A 25,231-nucleotide genomic window follows, 5' to 3' on the forward strand; every position below is an offset into this window, starting at 1 on the left:
CAGATCTCTAAACTATGGGTGGAAGTGCCCTGTCCATCTCAGACCCAGGAGGAGGGGAGTGCCAGTTCATTTTCCTGGTTTGTATGTGTGTTTTTGTTTTTTAATGGTGGTTAGTATATATGTGAAAAAACGTTTGAAAGATTTTTTTACATGCACTTTCCTGGATTTTAAATCACAATATTTCTCTCCTATTTTTAGTTGAAAAATAAAATTAAAAGCCCAGCAGAACTTCCTCCTCTCCCATCCGCTGCCAAGTAAACGTTACTAAACCGTTCGATTTTTTGGGACAGGGTATGTAAGAGCCGCGTGAACATACATGGGGTAACTTTTTTCCATGGGTGTTTTCAGTTTTCCTGAGAGGGAAGCAGGGTGTGTCTAAGTGGCCCTCCTCGTCAGAGTAGGCCAGCGAACAAGCCCTCCACCTTTTTGGTTTCTTTGACCCTGGACTAATTCTTTAGTCAGTTCTGACAGTCTGTCCCTCTCAAAGCCTCGCCTAGTCCATCTAGCCCAGTGTCCCTCAATGTGCCAGACCTGCCGAAGCTGAGTCTCCAGGGGAGGGACCCGAGGTGCCTCTCTGCGCCCGCCAGTCTGGGGAACACTGCTCCATTCATGCCTGCTTTTTTCTAGCAGACGTGTGCCGGATCTTTCAGTTTTTGGAAGGGTTGTAGAGGTTGTTTGTGTGGCCTTTTTCTTGTGTTTGGCTCAGGTGGTTTTGTCCTGAGGGGGCCATAAACGCTAAAAAAAAAAAAAAAAAGCAGGCCCAAATTCGAAGGAAAAGGAAAAGAAGGAAACTTCATGAAAAATAAATAAATAAATGACAAACAAACAAAAGTGAGGGGTGTGTTCTCTTTTATTTGGAAATAACCTTAGAAGGTATAAGGTTGAAATACTTCTCAGGCCAACTGCTGTTGGCTTGCTTGTCGCAGCATGTTTTATTCAACAACAACCTAAAGGCCATTTAGCCATCCTGTTTAACTTACAAAACCCAGTGGATTCTTTGTTTCTCTGCTTGAGAATTGCATGTGGCTCCCCTTGGCTGGTGAGGGAAAAGTCCGTGATGCAATGGCCTGGAAATCGTCTTGTGTATAATCCTCTAGATAGTGGTAGATGACAGAGAAGACCAGGGAGCTTCAGGTGTGCTGGGGAGAGCTGTTCGGTGTAAGAATACCTAAAGAAGGCAGCACACTTCTTATCTACTGAATGCGGTGGGCTGGGGCCTGAGGAACAATTGAAAACAGTGTCTTGGCTACATAACTGAGTTTTAGATGTTCTCACCTCACCCTGTGTTTCTCCACTGTTTGCCCGAGTCATGTTGCCGCCCTGCCATAAATGAACCCAAGCTTGGTCTGCAAACTTTATCAACGACAACAAAAAGCTGTGGCATTAGCCTTTCCTCTAAGTGCAACACTCTTAAATTGCCATGGCAACAATAGTTTTAATTACGAAGAGCCAAAATGATAACTTGTATATCAGATGTGGCTTACTTTTCCCTGTGGACAGAGCTCTGATATGAGGGAAGCTTTGTATGTGGATTTTCCTTCTAGGCTGGATTTTATTATCTGCTCTAACAGACAGCTCTCTTGCTTCTGGAATGAACCAGAGGGAGCTGAAGTACTGGCTGAAGGGGCTGCTGGACAGAGATCCTCGTGGAGATGAGCGGGATCTTTTTGTCTCGGAGGCAGCCCGATGGCTCATCACTCCTGCATTTAAGAACCAAGGGAACCTTTGCTCTCAAGGGCTGCTTTTGGCTTCCCCTTTCAACCAGTGGAAATCTGCATGTTAGGATAGAGACTTGCATGAAGTATCATGTGGTAATCATCCTTGACAACTTTCAGGATTATGCTGGGGGGACAAACAAGTAATTCTGTTGCAGTAGCGGTCATAGAAACACACAAATCACAGCAGCTTTCCAATCAGAGCTATGGAAGGGGAAATGGGGGCCAGAGAACATCTTCCCAGGTCTGTTCCCCTGCCCTTGTTTTCTGGGTCTGCCTGCCCATTCCTTGAATTTCCCTTCAGGTTCCAAGAGGTATCACACCATATCTGAATATTTCTGGGCTTCCTCGTTCTGAAAGCTCTCGCAAAGCTAAATAATCTTCCCCTTAAAAAAAAAAAAATTTCCCCTTAGGTAAACATAAATCCCTGTCCACCTTCCTTGCTCCTTGGGTAGACCTTCCGATACGTTCATTAATTATGGCCGCTGCCTGGTGGCACTGTGTTGGCAGAGTCACTGCCATGAGCATCTTTCCTGAAACGCCCCCACTTCTGACACTTGAGCCCCCAATCCACCTGTCTATTAAAGAGTCCCTCCTTCTTTGCAGGGGCAAGCCGGATGGGAGCGAGTTAGAGAAATTCACTTGAAAAATGCAACGGTGAGGTTAGGGAAGGAGAGTTGAAGAGGGAGAGCATGTGGGGCACTGATGGGAGGATGCTTTCCTTAAAATAGGCTGCAAACGAAAAACTAATTTGCACTGTGAACTGTCACCTAAAGCACAATAAAATTAATAAAACAAAAACAAAAAAAAGCAGGCTGCAACAGTTTCTAGTCTCTGGCAGCCTCTGGAATGAGACCTTCATCCTCTGCTCGGTAGATTTACTGACTCCGCCAACAGTCCAGTTAATCACGATCCCAGCTTTCGAAGGCCAGAATGCCCATGCAGAACTGTTTAGAAACAGGCACCGTGGTTCTGATTTCTAATCCTTTCCTACATTATTAAAAAAAAAAAGTTCCAATTTTTGGTAAATCTTGCTTAACTAATGACACAGCCTCTGTGTTTGTTTTGCCTCCACGTTTGGGAAGCTGTGAGGCTATGATTTTGATTTTGGGGTTTTGGCATGTTAATTAAGCCTTTGTATGAAAGCCGAGGGGCTCTGTTTCTTGTTTGTTAGTTTAGTAAGATTTTGTGTTAAGAATGGCACCAAGAATTTGTCAGAAGTAGCTTGGCTGCATATGTGTAGCTCGGTGCTTTGAGACCCTTGAAATGTCTGTTTTTAGGACACCAGCGGGGGGCTAATGAAAAGGCTTTGTTGATTTTAACGAATTGCAAGCCACTGTAGCCAAAATAAATATAATCTGCTTTTTGGATTAGTTGTCACAGATGATTTTACCTGCTAACAGTGATTAAAGTACCCAAGTGGACCAGAAGCATAGTTACTCTCGGGCGAGTCTCGCTAAAATAGTATTAAACACAAGTAAATAAAGACTTAGGGCATAAGCTGTCTTTAATAAACAGTGACACGAAATAAACTCTGTGCAGGCGTAAAGGGGTGGGTGTTGGGTCTTAGGCAAGATTGGGTGTCAAAGACCCACGTGGCACACAACAGCATGGCTCTTGGTTCTACAAAAGGTGTGCGAGTGTTTGAAAAAAAAGAGAGAGAAACTAAAGTGCTCCCTGGTATTGTTAATCTGTTGCAGCTGAACCTCGTTAGGAAGTGGTCAGAAACCTAGGGCTCTGCTTCTGGTTCCCAGCCCCCTTTCTGAGGCCATTTGGACTCATCGCCATTCCACCTCCTCTTCCCTTGGACTCTGGGACCAAGGTTGAAATCCTGCAAGCACAGGATTAGAGTGTGAAAATGAAAAGAGCTTTAATTACTTGTGTAATTATTAACCTTCTTGCTGCGGTAATTCTAACCAGTTAATGAACAGGAGACCAGCACTATAGCCTTCCCTGTATTCTTCCACCCCAATGAAAAGAATTCCTTGCCCCAACTCACAAACCCGAGCCTCAGATTCCCCCAGGAAAGTCTCAGACCAGGTTTTCCCTCGTTACTGCTTAACTTCAACCCAAAGACAGAATGGCCGTAGCTGAAACGCTCTTAGGTAGGGTGAATAGGCGCCAGCTAAAAGATGCCTGTGGTAGGCAGAAAAGTCATCAGATGTGAGAAGACAGGATGGTTTTTCCTATTATTTTTCATCTTAGCAAATGTTTTAAATAATGCTTTGGATATTTCATCTCAGGTGGCAAAACAAGTGACAAATGGAGCTCTCCTTAGCTTCCTTCTCCCCTGGTGGGTAGATATTATTGTATTTGTTTACAGATGCAGAAATTGATGTACCCAAGAGCCACAAGAGAGTCCTGGTGACACTCAGCAATAGAACAGAGCCTTTCAATGCCCCTGGCTACCCTGGTCGATCACTCTCTCCCAGGTGTTAATTGCATTGCTGACTGGCCCAAAGCAGCACGTGCTTACCCACAATTCTAAAGATTATAATCTTGCCTATGGTTACACACTTTCAAGAACTAATGTTGTAGTTGGGTGCCATCGAGTTGGCTCTAGCTCCGACTCGTGGTGACTTTACGTATAACAGAATGAAACCTTGCCTGGTCCTCTTCCATCCACTAGCTGTTGTTCATCACATGCCAGGAAATAACATGGTAAATTAAAAACATAATAATTACGTGAGAAGATGGTAGGTGTCATGGAGAGAAGGCAGAGGAACTGAGTAGAAGGGTGTTGGGTGTTGCAATTCTAGATAGAGTGAGAAAAGCTCCACTGAGCAGGTGGCATTTGAGCAAAGACTTGAAGGAAGTGAGGGAGCAGCCATGCTGGTATCTGAGGAAGAGTGCTGAGGGAATGAGGACCATGGCCCTGAGAAAGGAGCATGCCTGGAGTGTCCTCAGAGCAGCAAGCCTGCCAAGGGCAGATTAGCGGGGCTCAGGGTTAATATGAAGCCAGGTCAGCAGCCCACTGTGAGGACTTTGACTCGCTGGGAGATGGGAAGGCCTTGGAGAGTTCTAGGCAGAGGATGACACGATCTGACTTGCATTTTAAAATCCTAAGATGCCACCTTGAAGACTAAGGTATGCCTGACACAAGCCATGGTGTTTTCAATTGCCTCATGTGCGTGCGAAAGCTGGATGATGAATAAGGAATGAATAAAGAAGACCAAAGAAGAATTGACACCTGTGAATTGTGTTATGGGAGAAGATTATTGAATATACCATGAACTGTCAAAAGAACAAACAAATCTGTCCTGGAAGAATTGTGACCGGAGTGCTCCTTAAAAGTAAGGATAGCGAGACTATATCTCACATACTTTGGACATGTTACCAGCAGGGATCAGTCCCTAGAGAAGGACATCATGCTTGGTAAAGTAGCAGGTCAGTGAAAAAGAGGAAGACCCTTGACAAGATGAACTGACACAGTGGCTGCAACAATGGGTTCAAGCATAGTGACAATTGTGAGGATGGCACAGGACTGGGTGGTATTTTTTTCTGTTGTACATAAGGTTGCTATGAGTCTGAATCAACTCAATGGCACCTAACAACAACAACGACAAAGAGGTAGGTGTCACTATCCTCATTTTTCATATGGAACACAGAGGGAGTGAAGAGTAAGTTCATCATGTCACTTGCAAAAAGTCACAGTGTTGAAAGGGAGCATACCATCTCACTCCGACACTGCTGCACACGCCACCAGGTGGAAGATGTGCCTGGTGTCTATGACACATTTTTCTTACCATCAAATGCGAAGAGTCTTAGAAATTTTCCTTTTTAGATGATACACTTTGGACATCTAGATTCAAAATCATGTAACAACTGGATCATTTGGAATTCTATTTATATCATTGCATTTAGTTTACAAAGGAGACAGCGGAGTATTGTGAAACCTATAAGCTAGGCAGAACTGCACAAGGTCACATAACCAGGAAATGTCAGGTCTGGGTTTTGAATCTGGTTCTTCCCGACCCTGAATCTCATGCCGTGTTCACAGCACCACAGGACGGCCCCAGCATTTATGACTTTAGACATGATGATGCATTCAACAGGTAGAGGGAGGTGTCCTACTCTGTTGCCCGGAGAAGATTCCCACAGTATTTACCTTTTTAGAAGGCCTCTTCCCTTCCCTTACCCTCTTGCTCCCAGCTCCAGGACATCACCCTAAGCAGACACCCAGTTGCCTCTTGGGTGGGTATTGAAATCTCACAGCCAAGGAAGGCAGCAGTGTGATCAGTTACATATCATGGTGTGGAAGTTATCAGCTAGGACTACCCTCAGATTTTGTTTGTCTTACTTTAGGACTTTCTTTTCCAAATCCTATAAAACACCATGAGGTGACACAGCTCTCATTGTACATCGGTAATTGTCTATTCTGTCTTGTTTTACTATTCACAGAGAATTTGAAAGGTAAATTTAAAAAAAACAAACAAACCCACCGCTGTGGAGTCAATTCCAACTCATAGCAACCCTATAGGACAGAGAACAGCCCGATAGAGTTTCCAAGGAGTGCCTGGTGGATTCGAACTGCCAACCTCTTGGTTGGCAGCCATAGCACTTAACCACTACACCACCAGGGTTTCCGAAAGGTAAATAGGCGATTTTCAATATTCTAAACTAGTTCTTAGAATTAATATGAAAAACCATGTCCAGGCAGACAAGTACTGGCACACAGCTATGTATACAGGCAAGTGTACACACACACACACACATGCACACAGAGTCCTCTGTTTTCCAGGTCTCCTGTGCAGCTCTGATCCATGTTGGTTATCATGATGAAATCTATTTAAAATATTTAGATAGCGATGCTGTGTTTTGGAAGGAGCTATTCCTTGCTGGAACTGACACTAGGCATACCTCCTTAAAGAAGACTTCACGTCTACAGTCTTTAGAATTTCGATGGACTAAATACATTAGTTCTGTGGCTCATGCACACCATTACTGTATTCTTTCTCCAAATGGCCTTGCATTTCAGCCTGGTATTGCTCGCTGGCTGACGAAGCACTGCTATATGAATGAACGATGATGCACAACTCCATCTTGCTTCCTGCAAAAGCTTTCCCCAGTGTATTTCTGATGTTGTCGTAGACTGTAGTTCCACCTTTTTGTAGGACCGGTGTGGCATCTCCTACCCTTTCCCTGAATAACAGAACAAGATGCTGGTGATACTTGGTCTTAGACTTATCAGAATAAATTTAATACAGGTGCTGTGTTCATTTCCCATGGAAGTCTTACTTAAGTGTCAGGCATTTTGAAATAAAAAGAAGTAATTATCTTGTTATACTACCATACACTGACAGGTGGGGCGGACCCAAGCAAAAGCTTGGTTCTGCTTAAAATTCAAATTAACACCCGGGTCAGCTCTGTGATGGTATTGAAACCTGATACTCCTCCTCCGTGCAAGACTAATTCAGGTGTGGAATGCGAATTGCTTTCTTCTGATCTCTAGAGAAGGGGCCTAGCTATGGTGATACCTCATTTGTTTTTTCCTGCATACTTTAAAGAGATGAATAAAGAGAATGCTCTCTCTTTTAATAAGTTATTGAAGTAGCAAACTTTGTTTATTGGAAAACATTGCTAGCCTAGCAACGGATTTCTACTGGTTGGTGTTCAAATTTCAGAGCTGGTTTTCAATCCAAGCTTGAGTGTTCTAGTTGTGTGATTGGTCTCCGCGCCAGAGCCTTTGAAATACGATGTTTCTCAATTCAAACCCAGAGATGCTGTTCCTAAAACGATTAATATTTTGATAAATTGAGGATAAAACCATCTGTGCCATGTAGATGGCATTTTCTCCACTGAGGGACAGATTAGTGTCCTTTGTTCTGTGCTGAGTTGGCATTAGCAAACCCTCAGCATTAGGAGCAAGAACATGCAAACAGAGCCAGTAAGCAAAGGGGAACTCACATTTGTGATCTTCAGAAGTCTTGGCAAGCTAATTTTCCATAGAGTCCAACTTATAGTTGGATATAAATGTTTTTACTCTAAAATGGAAACATTAGAGAAGGAAGTGAGTTTACACTAGTTTATATTGGAGACTGGGATAAAAATAAACACGTAACAGCTGCCACTAAGTAATTGTTATCACTAGCATTGTTTGTAGCTTGTAAGATGTTGTATTAGTAACTTGATATTCATAAGTCTGTGATGAAGGTAACATGTTTATCGTTATCCTTGTTTTATTGATTAATGAGTTAAAGCTCAGAGTTTAATTGCCTTGTTTAAGGTCACAGACAGATTTTTGGGTTTCAGATACGGTTGTTGTTAGTTGCCGTTAAGTTGACTGACTCGTGGTGACCTTATATATAACGGAACAGAACGTTGCCTGATCCTTCACTACCTTCATGATCATTGCTATATTGTGGCCACTGTGTACTTTGAGTGCCTTCCAACCTAGGGGGCTCTTCTTCCAGCATCATACCAGATAATATTCTGTTATGATCCATAAGGCTTTTATTGGCTAATTTTGGGAAGTAGATTCCCAGGCCATTCTTCCTTGTCTGTTTTAATCTGGAAGCTCCACTGAAACTTGTCCACCATGTGTGACCTTGCTGGTACTTGAAATACCAGTGACATAGCTTCCAGCTTCACTGCAACATTTAAGCCACCATAGTATGACAAACCGACAGAGGGGTAGTGAATTTCAAATATAGGGCTTTGTAAATTATATGACATTGACTTTTATAGATTTTTTTTTTTAACTAATGCTCTGCTTTATTGTGTCTATGATTTTTATTCACATTACAACTAGGTTATTACAGAAATTTGAGTTAGGGAGAAGTCCCATTAGATTGTGATCATCTTTTTTTTTTTTTTAATATCAGAATCAAAAGGTTAAAAAGACAAGAAAGAAGGCAGAAAGAATGATGAATTTTCAATGTCAGGAGTAAGAGGAGCACACAGTGTATCTGTATGAGAAGCTTGTGCTACCTAGAACTGTAAAGAAGGAATCTGTACCTTGCCTGACTCTTACAAATAGGTAACAAATGATAGTCTTGGTTTTTTGGTTTTTTTTTTTCCTTTTAAATTTTTACTTACTTATTTACCAAGGTATAGAATTGAGGCAGAATGAGATGATAGAGATAGCAAGGTGTTCCTTTGGAAGGCAAGCTGGGTGATATGTTGGTTTTCCAAACTCTCCATGTACACAGAGGTGATTACATTCTTTAGTACATTTAAAATGAAGGACAATGGAATTTTGACTACTTAAAATTTAAGAGTTTATATCTGAACACAAATTTTCCCAGGAGTAAATAAAATTAACTCTCTCAGAAGCTGATGTTTGGAACTGAATTACAAATGCATTTTGTAGATTTTAAATTTGGCAAAACATGTTCCTCCATCATTTAAAAATAACAACTTTAAAGGGCTCTAAATAAAGACATAAAAGGCATTTTGACATTTAATACAAAAACGGCATTTTGATGAACTGAGTAAAAATGACTCATAGACATATGGATTACATATTTCTTATAGTATGCCTGAGTTTTAAAATTGAGGCAGTGGAAATCTGGCAAAATATTTCTGGGGAATTTGCTATATATATACTATATTTAAAAAGAAGTGAAGATGAACCCCAGACTGCTATGATTGCTCACGACATTGAATTTGATAACTTTTAATTTGAGTGTAAGCACATCTTGTGAAATCAGTCAGTCCATGTGTTGTAGAAATAAGTGGATGGAGACAGTGTACACCAACTCATGTGGTCACCTAATCAGTCAGCAGACACTTATTACTGGGCGCTTGCTGAACGCTGACTCTGTACTTGGCGCTGGGATGACTTCTAAGATGGTTAACATGAACTGGGAACTCTGCTGTCATGGGAGGGGCTGACAGGTGCAGGAAGGAGCTCACAAATTTCTCAGTATCCAGGTACCTTGGGATGAACAAAAGAGACTGTTTACTGAGTATTTACTGTGTGCTAATCTTGGTGGCACAGTGGTTAAGCATTTGGCCACTAACCAAAAAACTGGCAGTTTGAATCCACCAGCCGCTCCTTGAGAAGGCTGTGGGGCAGGTCTACTGTGCCCAACAGGGTTGCTATGAGTCAGAATCGACTTGATGTCAGTGGTTGGTTTAGTCACTGTGCTGACCACGTTGTGTTCATTGTCTTGTATAGTTGTTAAATCTCCATAAAATGGGATTATCATTATTCCCTTTCAGGGGAGGAGAAAACTGAGGCACAGAGAGGTGAAGTGATTTGTTAAATGGTGGTGGCACTCTGCCACACTGGTGGTTCCCAGTGAACCATGCCTCCTGAGTTCACACCCTTATGTAGTCCCTGTCCTTGAATCTAGGCTGGTCCTGTAACTCAATGTAACGAACAGATTGTGGGAGAAGTGATATTGTGCCAGTTCTGAACCTAAACCGTAACCAGACCTGGCATCTTTTGCTTTGTGGTCTTGAAATCCCCTGAGTCACCAGGTAAAAAGTCTAGCTATCCTGCTGATGCGACCATATAGTGGAGCCATGTGGTGAGGTGGAAACCCTGAGTCTACATGGAGAGAGAAGCCCAGTTAGACCAGAGTCCCAGCAGAGTCCAGCTCCCAGTCAACCATCCAGGAAAATGCACTACGTGAGTGACTGACTACCAGTAAGACCAGCAGAAGAATAATGAGCTGAGCCCAGGCCAGATGTAGAAGTACAATGAACAAATCCAATGGCTGTTTTTATGTTTTGTTTTATTTCTTCGAGCTACTAAGTTTTGATTGGTTAATTACACAGCAAAAGAGACCAAGACAGTGTCTGAGTGGGATTTGAACCCAGGTCAGACTGACACTAATGTGTATTCTTTCTCACTGTTTGCTCATGAGAGGGGGGAAACATTCCAGTGATAATTTGAACGCTTCTCAAATTAGTCTGCATTTGACACAAATGAGTTTTGAAAAAGAATAAGTTATGTCTCTTTGCTTTGTAGTGCAGAGGGAAAGAGAGACATACAGGTGGCTTAGGACCCAAAACGAGGGCCTCCTCGCAGCATGTACCTTGCAATGTAATATGACAGAGAGAGCACATGTAGATGGCCCAAAATTCTCATTCCTAATACTCTTCCTGGGCAAATGCCATGTAAACGTTTTGTATTGACTTTACTTAGAATTATCAAACTAAGAACTGATGCTAATGAATTCCTCTCTTGCGCTTGGGACTTTATAAAGTGAACACAGATGGGGGCTTCAGAAAGTACACAAGTGCCACATACACGCATGCACACATGGGGGATGTTACGAATGGTGACATAAAACAAATGGTGATCAAAAGATAGGAAACCAGGGCAGCATGCAGCGGTCAGGAGAGTTGAGGGTCCCTGGCTGATAACACAGGGGAGCACTTGAAAGGATGATTTTCCGGCAAGTCCGCGTTTGAAGTGATGTCATCCTCTGTATTCTCTTGACTCAATTGCTTCTCTGAAGCTCGTTCTTTCCATTTTGATGAGGAGCAAAAATGTTCCATCAAAGGTGTAAGCTTGAATTGAGGCTGAAAGGGAGAGGGAACTGGAGTGAGGGGCCAGTGTGTGTACGTGTGCACACACCCACATACACACACACACACAGAGAAGTAGAGAGAGGGAGAATCACAAATGACTGAAAGTTCTTTTAAAAGTATGATATAAAGGAAAACAGTCACCTCCCCCCGCCCCGCCGCCCCGCCCCGCCCCGCCCCAATGAATAGTTCACAAGATCGCCTGGAGTTTGGATGCGAATCGTCACACTGCATACCAAGGAGAGTACTGTCATAGCTGTTTCCTTCAGAAGCTTGCCATGGTGATGTGTGTGGAACGGGGCATTGTGACCCCATCAGCACTTCTAGTCCACACGGCAACCTCCTGACTCATCGAGGCAGCCCTTGCTATGATGTGAGTAAACAGTGTTACTCTTTTCCAGTCCTCCTTTGGGGAGACTCTCTTGAGTAGATCTACGCTTGCCTCCTTATGTTTGGTACAATAACAGTATTTCAGATTTCTCTTCATAATCAGGTACACCTTTCCAGGTTTTTAAAAGCTGTGTTGACTGGGGTTGAATGGGATTGGTTTACTTTTATCCCAATGCAACCTGCATGATGAAAGAGCCCTGGGAGAGAACAGAAAGACCTTTCTCGCTTCTCCTTCTCTATCCCACCTACAACCTTCTTAAGAATGGTAGGTTGTACGGTTGTGACAACTAGTTTGGCATCTTCAGGCCAACCAAAGGATGAAAGGGTGGGAAGCAGTCTGGCCACTAGGCATTCTTCCAGAAACAGGGCAGCGGGGCCTGCTGCTTTCTCTTCCCCATTTTCTTCAAGTGGCCCCCAGAAATGGTGAACAAGAAACTTCCTGGGTGACCATCAGGTACAGGACACCCACTGTAGCTCTGTGACCAGTGTGGCAGTCTCAGGGGCCAGATCATGAGAAACGGAGCAAATGGAAGAGGTTCTGAGGAGCCTCCCATTTCACTGATGGAAATTTGAAGAGAGATCTGAAAACATTATGCATACTTTCTCACACACTGGAGATTAATACTGTTCTCCCTCCAATCCCTTCAACTTAGTGAATATTTGAGCAAAGGTTTAGAAAGCAGAATTTGAAAATAAATCCCTCTCATCCTTTGAACATTTTCTTAGAATCTTCTGGATGAGGGAAGGAAAGAGGTTTTTGAAGGTGGAAGGGTGTTGTCTTCTTTATCTGTTGCTGCTATAACACAAACACCACACGTGGGTGACTTTAAACAACAAATTTTTTTCCCACAGTTCTGGAGTCTAGAAACCCAAATTCAGGGCGTTGGCAGGACCAAGCTCTCTCTGTGTTCTATCTAGGGAAAGACCCTTCCTTGTCTCTTTCAGCTTCTGGTAGCCTTGGGCTTTTTTTATTTTTTGCATTCCATGGCTTATAGAAGTATATTCACATGGTGCCTTTACTTGTGTGTGTGACTCTGTTTCTGTGTCTGTCCTTCTCTTTTATAAGATACCAGTCATAGAGTACTAGAACCTACCCTACTCCCATATGACCTCATAAACAAACTGATGGTATCTTCAAAGAAAGACCCTATTCCCCCAAGCCAAGGTCATATTCACAGGTACAGGGGTTAGGACTTCAACATATATTTTGGGGGAACTCAATTTCATCTATGAGAGTCCTCCAGGCAGGCAGCATTTATGGTGACCAGCGCCGGATGGGCTGCAATAGAGCACCAGAAATGGGTCGGCGGCAGCCTGCCTTTTGTTGTTGTTGCCAGAGAGTTATGCTGAGCACCAGGAACACTGGCAGTGGGTCAGCAGAGAAGGGATCAAGAGTTAACGTGTGTCAGCAGAGAACCCCTGAGAGAATAGGAGAGCAGTGGGATGCAGACCCCACATTCTCATAAAAAGATCAGATATAATGGTCTGACTGAGACTAGAAGGACACCAGTGGTCATGGCCCCCAGACCTTCTGTTGCCCCAGGACAGGAACCATCCCGAAGCCAACTCTTCAGACATGGATTGGACTGGACAATGGGTTGGACAGGGATGCTGGTGAGGAGTGAGCTTCTCGGATCAGGTGGACACTTGAGACTATGTTGGCATCTCCTGTCTGGAGGGGAGATGAGAGGGTGAAGGGGGTTAAAAGCTGGTGAAATGGACACGAAAATAGAGAGTGGAGGGAGAGAGCGGGCTGTCTCATTAGGGGGAGAGTAATTGGGAGTGTATATATGGGTTTTTATGTGAGAGACTGACTTGATTTGTAAACTTTCACTTAAAGCACAATAAAAATTATGAAAAAAAAAAGAGTTAAAGTCTGTAAGAGCAAGCCGTTTACATGGATAGCTAAGGGAGCCCTTTGGGAAATCGTACAATTCAGTTTTTTGGTGGTATGAGCTGACAGATGTGTTTACATGGGCAAAACCCTTTTTTTGTACTAAAACATTTCACGTGAGCACTCCTTCTGTGAAAAGCTGACAGTTTCAGAAAATTGCAGGACCGCTAATGGTTTGAAAAATGACCTCTTAAAAATGTGTTTAAATTGCAGCGGGGAAAGAGTGAACATTTTTGTAAGTACCGTTTTATTTGTGTAATGAAGCTCATGTAATAATCAATATTAAATAGGCAGTGCTCTGCTGGGGCTGACTACACATACGAATATGCTGCTAATACTAACAGTACACTGAGCATTTGCGTCTTCAGGAAACAGTCCACGCATCTGTTTATTCATCCCCCGTGTCAGAGCTGAGACGAGAGCTGACGCTTGCCTGCCAACTGGTTCACTTCATCCTCTGCTGGTAGCAGAGCTTATGGGTAGAGCAGTGTAGGGAGATGCGACAAGGCCAGCAGAGGGAAGGAGACAGCTAATGTGGGTTGTGAGAACCTGAAATAGTTTTTGCCTTGATTAAGACCAACTGGAATCAGCTTTTTTTTTTTTTTTTTTTTTTTGGGGTCTTTCGTGTTGTCCTTTTTGTTTGCAGATAGAATATTGTAGTTAGCTATTAGTGCAGAAATAGCATGGATGCGTCTTTCATCTTTTCTTCTTCCTCATTCCTAAGGGCATAACCTTTCAAAGTCATAAAAAAGGTAAAAACCATACAACTGCTGTTTTAGTTGTAATGGTAACTAAAATTTTGAGGCTTCCTCAAGGTTTATAGTTATCACTGGTAACAGTGACTTACAACGTATAAACGGGCATTGGTGGTTCAGTGGTGGGTTCTCACCTTCCATGCAGGAGACCTGAGTTTGATGTCAGCCAGTACACTTCATGCACCCACCTGTGAGTGGAGCCTTGCGTGTTGCTGTGATGTTGAACAGGTTTCAGTGGAGCTTCCAGACTAAGACAGACTAGGAAGAAAGGCCTGGTGATCTGCTTCCAAAAACCAGCCAATGAAAACCCTGCAGATCACAATGGTCTGATTCACAGAGGATCCTGGGAGTGCTGAAGGAGCGGGAGCTTTTCATTCTATTGTTCATGGGATCACTGTGAGTTGGGGGCTGACTCAGGGACAGCTAATAACAACAACAATATGTATAGAGTTCTCCGTGTCGTGAAGTGCTTATCTTGTCTATGATACCATTTGATATCCACAACTCCCTTTGAGGTAGATAGAGCAGATGTTTTTATATCCATCTTAGAAATCGGAAACAGATGTGCACTATTAGGGACTTGTTAAGGGCCACAAAGTGAGCAAGCTCGGAAAAGTAGAGGACTTCAAAGCATACTCCACTGATCGTGTGGAGCAGCAGTGGCCCCTTCACAAAACCCTAAATATTAAAAAATGATGTTCTATATAGTCTTCTTTGGCATGACTGGAAAAACATAAATATGAAGGTTGCATATATATAGGAATATGTACCCGCTTTTTATATGAGCTGACTTCGTGATTTTTACTAATTATTGCAGTTGCATCAGTAGTATAGAATTGAACATATAACAGATATTTGTGTAATTGAATGTAATTATATATTACTTACCAATATGAATAGACTTATAACTTTGTTTGGGGAGAGTTGACTTGCCCCTGCAAAAATAGCACTGATCAAAAAAACAGAAAACAACAAATGCTGGTAAAGTTATGAGAAGATTGGAACTCTTATACACTCTGGTGGGATTGTAAAATGGTATAACCACTATGGAAAATGGTATGGTGCTTCCTCAAAAAGCTAGAAATAGAAATACCATATGATCCAGCAATCCCACTCCTAGGTATATATCTTAGAGAAATAAGACCTGTGACAAGAACAGACATATGCCTACCCATGTTGATTGTAGCATTAGGCACAATAGCAAAAAGGTGGAAACAAACTAGGTGTCCATGAGTGGAAGAATGGATGAACAAAATGTGGTACATACATAGACTGGAATACTATGCAATGATGAAGAGTAATGATGAGTCCGGAAAAATCTGATAACAAAGATGAATCTGCAGGACGTTATGCTGAGTGAAATAAGTCAATCCATAAAAGGACAAATATTTTATGGTACCACTTTAATAAAAAGTCAAGAATAGGTTTACACACAGAAAGCAACATTCTTTGATAGTTACCAGGGATGGGAGGGAGAAAGAGGGAGAATCACTTACTAGATAGTTGACATGTGTTAATTCTGGTGAAGGGAAAGGCAATACACAATATGGGGGAGGTCGGCACAAGGTAAATGATGACACTGAGAGGTACACAAAAATATAGAATAACTATTAGACTGGACTATAAAACATAAAATAATACTGGTGAAGAGCGTGCTTCTTGGTTCAAGCAGATACATGAGACCGAATGGGTGGCTCCTATCTGGAGGCAGGATGAGAAGGCAGGAAGGGACAGGAGCTGGTTGAATGGACACAAGAAACCCGGGGTGGGAAGAGGTAGTGTGCTGTCACATTATAGGGACTGCAGCTAATACCATATAACAATATGTATATAAATTTTTGAACGAGAAATTGAGCTGTAAACTTTCAACTAAAGCACAATTAAAAATAAATAAAGGACAACTATGTTGTATCCTATAGCACATACTATTATGCAACAACAGTAATAACCGAAAATTTGTCAGTGGTTATATAGGTAGATATGTAAGCTATATAGGTGTGGGAGGGCACATGGGAGTACATGCATGTGCAATATATAGGTATCATTGTGGGCATTTGTGTATACGTATTTGTGCTGCATATATGTTCATATATAAAATAAAGCACATAGGGAGCACAGTTATGGAAAATTCTTAGAAAAATGCAAACACCTTGTGGGACTGCGTTCCTGGGTTTGAAGGCTAAGGACCATAGTATAAGGGGACACCTAGGTCAACTGGCATAACATAGTTTATAAAGATAATGTTCTACATCCTAGTTTGGTGAGTAATATCTGGGGTCTTAAAACCTTGTGAGCGACAATCTAAGGTACAACTTGGTCTCTTCCTGTATGGACCAAGGGGAGTGAAGGAAACCAAAGATTCAGGGAAGCAATTAGCCCACAGGACTAATGGCCCACATGAACCAGCCACAACCTCTGCTAGCCTGAGACCAGAAGAACTAGATGGTGCCCGGCTGTTGCTACCAACCTCTCTGACCAGGAACACAACAGAAGGTCATGGCTAGAATGGAAGAAAAATGTAGAACAAAACTCAAATTCATAAAAAAAAAAAAAGCCTAGTCTTACTGGAATGATAGAGACTGAAGGAACCCCTGAGCCTATTGCCCCAAGACACCTTTTAACCTGGAATTGGAGCCAGTCTTGGAGGTCACCTTTCAGCCAAGTAATAGATTGGCCTATAAAATAAACAATAACACTCTCGAGGAATGTGCTCCTTAGAACCATCAACTATAGGAGACCAAATGGGCAACATTTTCCCAAAAGCCAAGATGAAAAGGCAAGGAGGGGCAGGGAAACTGGGGAGTTGGAAATGGGGAAGGCAGGGTGGAAAGGGGGAGAGTGCTGACATATTGTAGGGACAGCAGCCAATGTCACAGAACAATCTGTGTATGAATTGTTGAATGGAAAACCAATTTACTGTGTAAACTTGCACCTGAAACACAGTAAAATGTTCAAACAATAAATAAATAAAGAGGTTGATGTGAATGAAGGTATGTATGGATCCTCCTGGTATTTTTAAATATAAATACGTGCAGAAAATATAGGATCTCAAATCACATGAGCCTAAGGCTGCGCAAATTAGTTTACTTTTTTCCAAGCTGTAAAATGAGGATTAAAAAACTTACTGCTGGGTGAGATGCTGGGTATTGGTTAAATGGATGCCGAGTAAATGTATATAAAACGCATTGTGCTTAGAAAGCATTCAATAAATGGTTACTGCTAAAAAACAAAAACAAGAGATGCATAAAGCTATCATTTATGTTGAAGTATATAGTTTTTTTTATATAGTTACCGGTGCCTGAGTATATGCTTAAGTCTTTATACACACGCCTACAGTCTCACAGGGTCTTGGTACTGATCTTTTGTAATTTATCTTTTGAGGGGGGCTCAATTCATATAACTGTGTGTAGGTGAGTTTTTAATAAAGTAAAAATCCAGTTAAGGAGTGCCTTCTTCACACATTCGGTGTGCTCTAGGTCCAGTAGAGTCCCCCAGTAGTCAGCGTTGTATAATGCACCTCACCATAACAAGGAAAGCATTGTCCACCCCATTTCCTGACATCAAAAAGATAATAGCGTTGTGTCAACCCACTCAGTGGTGCCCTATTTATTAGAAACGCCAACTTTTCCTCCTCTGTCCAGTCCTGTGACTTGTGCTAAATTAATGTGAATTGCTTCTGCAAGGTCAGGGCCTGCGTGACAATAAAGTGAAAGTTTCAAGGAAGATGGTGATGACATCCCCCTGTAATTCATTGAGTGCTTGTAATAAAACTAATGAATGGAAAAGACTCAACATTTCCAATTAACTGCATATAGTAAAATCCCCAAAATAATTAGTGGCTGAGATGGTGCATAGTTATTTTAAAATACTATTTCTACTTTGTAAAGATCTTGGTTTAGTTTGCTTTGGGATTGAGCTATGAGGGACAGAAAAACCCACAATCTCTGTGTATGTGCGCGCTTCAGCTGAGCTTCATTTCTGTGTTGTGATAGTAGATAGTAACTAACGTTTTTTAGTGCTCTATAATTTCACGAAGTTTTCTTGTATTCATATTGGCTCATTCCTCACAACAGCACTTTAAGGATAGAGTTATCATCCTATTTGTTTTAATGAGGAAAGTTACTGTATATGACTGATATTTTCCCCTTAAGGTCACCTAGCTTAAAAACAAGTAAATAAAATGAGGGATTTAAGCCAGGTCCGGCGGCTCTAAGTCCAGTGCTCTTTTACTGCACCACGTGTGTGCTTGTGGAATTCTTTGGTTGTTGTTCATTTGTTTGTTTCTTTGCTGTTGTGTATGATGGTGGTTTGGTTTTGTGTTTGAAACAAGCCCGTAACACTTCATCGTTTGGGGTTTAATCACATCACCGGATCTCAGTTCAGCAAACATATGCTCTGCAGACATTTATCGAATGCCTAGCATGGGCACTGTGCTTGGTAATTGGAAGTAAAAAATCAAATGAATAAGACCCTTGTCCTCAAGGAGTGTATAGTACAACTTGCAGTGTCAGGTCTTCAGGCCAGTTTTGCGCCATGGGGACTGGATGCCATCATGTTGTAGTTTGATAACTTGTACTGGAGGTGACTTCCTGGGCTCTCCCTTTCTTAGACAGGGGAAGGCTGTGGAATTATTGGTTTAACTGAGTTTTTATGAATCTGGATCGTAGCTATCAATGCTTTGTACATTATGATATTCCTCGCATACAGTATCTAATTGGGTTGCCATGGTAGCCCAATGAAATAGCTATCACTACTCCATTTTAGAGACAAGGAGCCTAAGGCTCAACAAGGTCCAGGGCCTGGGCCTCATTTGCCTTATCCGTAATGTGCTTTAGTTGAAGGTTTCTCAGAATTTCCTCCCATCCACTCCAAAAGCAGAGGACAAGGGACATGTGACCTGTGAGGGTTGGGTCTGAAATGGACAGTAGCAATCAAAACACTTGTTTTTGTTTTGTTTTTTTAAGTTTCTGCCATATTAGTAGTGTGCATGTGAAATTTGTATTCTGTTCCATAATTTATGTTTTAATATAAAAAAGTGGCCTCCCAACCCAAATCAGAAAGTCAAATCTATGCTACCAGGGATGGTGCATGTTTTTTCTGGAGATACCTATCCTGTGACAAGCCCTACACCCAAGGAGAGCCCAGCAGGATTAGGTAAACTCTGGAGTCCTACTACCAGTTAACTAGTTGCTGTTGAGCTGACTCTAACTCATGGCGACCCCATGCTTTTCAGAGCAGAGCTGTGCTCTGTAGAGTTTTCAATGACAGATTTTTCTGAAGCAGATTCCCAGTCCTTTCTTTTGCAGTGCCTCTTTTTTTTTTTTTTTTCTGGGTGGACTCGAACTACCAACCTTTCAGTTAGCAAGCGAGGATCTTAACCATTTGTACCATCCAGGGACTCTATGTCCTAATAACTTTAGCCAGTCCGTGTTATGTGATCTTGGGTTTTGCCCAAAATTTTACAGTTTGTCTTTCTTTCTGCTCTACTTGTGTCTATCTAACTGGTTATCTCCCACCTTATTCCAAGAATGATTTGCCCAAACCAGTTGCCATCCAGTTGATTGTGACTCCTGATGACCTCATGTGTGCAGAGTAGAACTGCTCCATAGGATTTCCAAGGCTGTGACCTTTCTAAGGCAAATCGCCAGGCCTGTCTTCTGAGGTGCCACTGGGTGGGTTTGAACCACCAACCTTTCGGTTAGTAGTCAAGCGCTTAACCATTCACGCCACCCAGGGGCATCCCGAAGTCACCTGATACAATAGAAACGCATCTAAAAGTCACGGTGAAAGAAAAACCAGGCTGTCCTAGCAAGATTAGATTAGGGTGGGAGGAGAAGCCTGTCTTACGGTCCTGCATGTTTGCTAGATTTGTCTCTAAGCTTCCTCCCAGTGCAATCACTCTAGGTCCTGAGTTTTGTCTTGTCTGTGTAATCAATGCGTAGGAGAAGCCCAGGTCATCCTGGCCCTGGAGTCTGAGGGAAGTCTCTCCTTTGGGTCCCCAGAAGGTGACACACTGTGATTACTCACCATGCTGATTAACGGTCCCATATAAAGGCCATGGAGAGTGTCATACGGCTGCCTGCTACAGCTCCCCACAGAAAAACTGGAGCGTATAATACCAAGACACAGTGTGACCACGGCGGGCCTCCCCCCAGGCTTTTTGCCTGTGCGTCTACTGTGCTTTCTGACAAGGATGGTTTATGCTGTTATTCCTTTTTCATCCCAAAAGCATCCTGGATAGAGTTAAGGGGAAATTTATAGTAATATTTTCGATGTAGTGTTTTTCTCATTAAGAGAGAAAATGAATAAGTTGGAATTTTAATGGTGAGCCTTTTTAATAGCAATACTTATGATTTATTATTCTCCTTGGGATTTTATTCACAGTCTTAAAATCTTAATAAAAATATAAAAAAGGGCTTTTTGGCTTCTCTGTGTGGAATAAGTTTTATCCTGAGAGAAGGATACATTTGGACAGGGGACTCAGAAAGGGTGATCTTGGCTCTGTGCCTCCTCTCTGTTGAATGGATGTGGTTCAGAGGCAGCAATAACAAGAAATGGGGTAACTGGCGTTGTGCGGCTCAAACCCCCGTTCAGAAGTTTTGATCTGGGGGCTCTCTGTGTTCAGGGTCGATGCCTCCCTGGTTTGTTCCCTTTTTACGCATAGTGGTCAACCCCATGTGCTCTGTCTGTGAGATGCCACAGTAGACAGGGGTCTTCTGGGAGGCAGAGTGGGAAGAAGGGAATTCAGTTACCGTATTTTTACACAAAAACATGCCCTTCTGCGCTTGTTTGCTGGCTGTGCCCTCCCCCCCCCCGCCCCGTGAGGCACCCTCACAAACACTGCCATTCCAATCCTCCTCCGCATGTAGCTGTAAGAAACTAGCATATCGAGTTTATGAAAATGCCTGGGGTGGGGGGGGGTGGCCAGCAAACAAAGGAAGAAGGGCACGTTATTTGCATAAACTTACAGTTCTTGGTGAAGTGGATAGAGGAGGAGAGGAAGGTGCCCTGCCTTCCCTATTCAGGCCTACCCACAGTAGTGATGAAAATTAGACAAGACGGCTCACACTGTACTTGTTCGTTTTGAAATTGGCTTACGATTGCTGCAAAGCCTGGCTGTTCCTTTCCAGACCTTTCCCCCGTTCCAGACGTTTGATCACAAATGCAGCATCTCCCTCCTAATGCCGTGCAGGTTGATAAAACAGTTGCCGAGCCGAAATCCCTAAAGAAATTATTAATTACCTGGTTAATGTGCATCAGGCTGTGGGAGTGTGAGATTAATCACCAGCACTGGGATGAGTTGCTGAAGTGGGTTTTGGTTTTTTGTCTCCTGTCACTCGGTAATGGCTTTTCCTTCCTTCACCATCAGGTGAACAGGTGCAGAGATGCTGTATTTTCATTTTCCCAGAGTCAGGAACAGCCGGTGGCCAGGCGATGCCTTTTCCTCAGACCTGCTGCATGAGCAGTTTACAACACGGAGTGTTACCTACTCAGGACGTTCCAGCTCTGGGAGAGCCTCCCAACGTGACAGGTCCTACCGCAACTTTTTCAGTGTTCCGAATTAGTGCCTCTGTACACACGCGTTCCCCCCACACATGTACATATACGCGCACATACACACACATGCAGTTACACACATACACAAGAAATGTTTGAAGATATTTCCCGATGCTGTGAGTGAATCCATGCTCAGTGCTTTTCTTGTTTCTTTCTTTCTTTAGAAACACATTCCTTATCTCTAAATGTAAAATGTATATTTTTTTAATGGAAAAATATGTGTTTGGCTAATTCTTTAAGAGAATAATTATTATTTTAAGAGAAACGAAGGAGAGGTTGCACATGAGAGCGACACATCACAGATATTGCAAGAATCCCCTGGAGCCTTCCTTTACTGTCTGTCTTCTAGGCTCTGGGTCCAATGTCCTGGGAAGTTCTCCTGGTCCAGGTTGATGGCCCAGGTGTGTATAATCTCTTCATCAGGATAAGTGTGTTTTCAGAATATCAGTCATTTGTTTCCAGGATGTCGATGTGTCTTGGAGTTTATGAAGTTGTTGTGAGGGAACGTTAGCTAGTAGAGAGGGTGGAGGAAAAGATAAGTGGTAGAAGAGAGAGGGAGGCTCAGGGAAAGTATCGGAGAGATTCGTTGTTTGATTAAGGCTGTACTTCCTGATCTCTGTGCAGTGAACAAAAGCCCAGATAGACCATGGGTACAGGAGGATTCTCTGGATTGGGTGAACCCATGCTAGCCTCTCTTCACCTTAGACTGAGACTTTTCAGGAGGGTATTCTCCTGCTTATCAGTGATGCTGAGGATATATATCTGTGAGTAAACCAAAAACACCAAACCCGTTGCCATCGAGTCAATTCTAACTCGTAGTGGCCCTATAGGACAGAGTAGAACTGCCCTATAGGGTTTTCAAGGAGTGGCTGGTGGATTCAAACTGCTGACCTTTTGGTTAGCAGCCATAGCTCTTCACCACTGCACCACCAGGGCTACAAACCTATGGGTATTCATTGCCATCGAGTCAATTCCAACTCATAGCAACACTGTAGAACAGAGTAGAACTGCCCCATAGGGCTTCCAAGGAGTACCTGGTAGATTTGAACTGGTGATCTTTTGGTTAGCATCCGAGCTCTTAGCCACTGCACCACCAGGGTTTCCAATCTATGGATTCCAACTTATAGCACTACTGATTTCAGTTTCTCGTGTTTGCCTAGAGTTTGACAGCTTTTCTCTTTCCGTTTGAATAAATAAAGGGGTATAGACAGGTGTATAGACTAGGAAAGGAGGGAGAGGCAGCCAAATGAAAATAGTAAAGATCCTGAAATATAAAACCCATGGAAGTATGACATTTTATTACTCTTCAAATTGTTTTTAAGTGGAAGTCTTTCAGAGGCTACTTTTAACAAATATATATTTTGTAATGAATTTCTTTGTAATAAATAAATATTTGCTGGGATTTATGGATTGCATCCCCCCAATATGTTGGAATCCTAACCCCTATACCTGTGGATGTAATCCCATTTGGGAACAGGGTTTCTTCGTTATGTTAATGAAGCCATATCCTTATAGGGTGTGTTTTAAAACTAATCACTTTTGAGATATAAAACAAGCAACTTAGGCACAGAGACAAGCAAGTAGACACAGGGGAAAGACAGACACTATCTGAACACCACAGAGGAAGACAAATCTGCAAGCCCAGGAAATCTAAGGGTTGCTAGGACAGTGGTTAAGTGCTTGGCTGCTAACCTAAAGGTCAGCGGTTTGAAACCACTGTCCGCTATACGGGAGAATGATGTGGTAGTCTGTTTACATAAAGATTGCAGCCTAGGAAACCCTATGGGGCGTTTCTCCTCTGTCCTATAGGGTCGCTATGAGTCGGAATCAATGGCAGTGGGTTTAGAAGCTGAAACAGACAACAAGAAAGAACCTCCTGCTAGAGCCAAGGGCTGAACTCAGCCTTCTAGCCACCTGAACTGTGAGAAAATACATTTCTATCCTTCAAAGTCACCCACCGTGGTATTCCTGTTACAGCAGCACTAGGAGACTGAGATGCCAGGCTGCTGGGTCCCAAGTACAGGGACCACAGTGGTGACGAGACAGACAGGGCACGTGAGCTCACAGACTGTAAAATCTAGTGGAAGTGTCCCGTTCATGACCACAAAGAGGATGATACACAGAGAGAGCAGTACAGAATTTCAGGTAGTGATCAGTGTTACGAAGAAAATAAAATGGGCTGCCGTAGAGAATGACTGGACGGTCAGAGAAGGCTTCAGCTTTACGGGGAGACCTTTTGACTGAGAGCTGAATAATGAGCAGGAGCCAACCCTGTGAAGGTTTGAGGGCGGAATGTTCCCAGCAAAGGCCTTGAAGTGGGAATGAGCAGAGCTGGTTCAAGGAACAGAAAAAAAGACCAACACAGGTAGAACTGAGTGAGTGAGGGAATGTATAGACCTGAGGTTTTCAAGGTAAATAGAGATCAGATCACATTCTGCCTTGTAAACCCGTTGCCTTTGAGTTGATTCCGACTCGTAGTGATCCACAGAACAGGGTAGAACTGCCCCATACGGTTTCCAAGGGGCGCCTGGTGGATTCAAACTGGCGACCTTTTCCTTAGCAACTGAACTCTTAACCACTACTCCACCAGGGTTTCCTCAGCCTTAGGCCACTGTAAAAAAGCCAAAACCAAACTAGTTGCTATTAAGTTGACTCTTCACATGTATCAGAGTATAACTGTTCCTCCATAGAGTTTTTGGTGGCTGATTTTGGGAAGTAGACCACCAGGCCTTTTTCCTAAGGCACCTATGGGTGGACTTGAACCTCCAACCCTTTGGTTAGCAGCTGAGTACACTAACGTTTTGTACCACCCAGGGACTTTCTGTAAGGAGAATGCAGTTCATTCGGTGTGTGATGGGCAGCCATTTGCACACGAGGTGTTCAAACCCTGGTGGTTCATTTAAGTACAGTGCCTGCAATATCCCTGACAGCTTTAATTTCCTTGGCTAATCTTTCTTTTGTACATAGCACGAAGAAAAAGCCAGCATATATTGGATTTCCACCCAAACTCTGAAACTACTTTGGTTTGAATGAAATAAAATGCCATTTTAGCATAGGATGGCATTGAAATGGACGTCCCAGGCAGTTATCTGCACTGGGCTCTTAATCTCATTTTGGGTGAGAAATTTTCCTTGAGCAGTTCAGAAATGGGTAGTGTTCTGTTCTGTGTATTCTCTTTACATCTCTGCTCAGCCCTAAGATTCCAGAAGTGCTTAGAGGCCCAGAATGTCTGCTTGTCATAAACTCCCAGTAATGGCTGGGGTCTGCAGCCACGTAAAATGCAGATGCTCCATTTGTACTTCTAAAATCTGAGGCTGCCTAATAGCCATGTGGCAGCTGGGGGGTTGTTGGCGGTAAGCAGTCTTCGGGGCTCCTTGTGGAGCATCGAGCATCTCTGTGTTTGGGTTGCTCCCTCTCTTAGGGGTCCTGAGCTCACT

This window comes from Loxodonta africana, chromosome 25 (genome assembly GCF_030014295.1).
Source record: "Loxodonta africana isolate mLoxAfr1 chromosome 25, mLoxAfr1.hap2, whole genome shotgun sequence".
Taxonomy (NCBI): domain Eukaryota; kingdom Metazoa; phylum Chordata; class Mammalia; order Proboscidea; family Elephantidae; genus Loxodonta; species Loxodonta africana.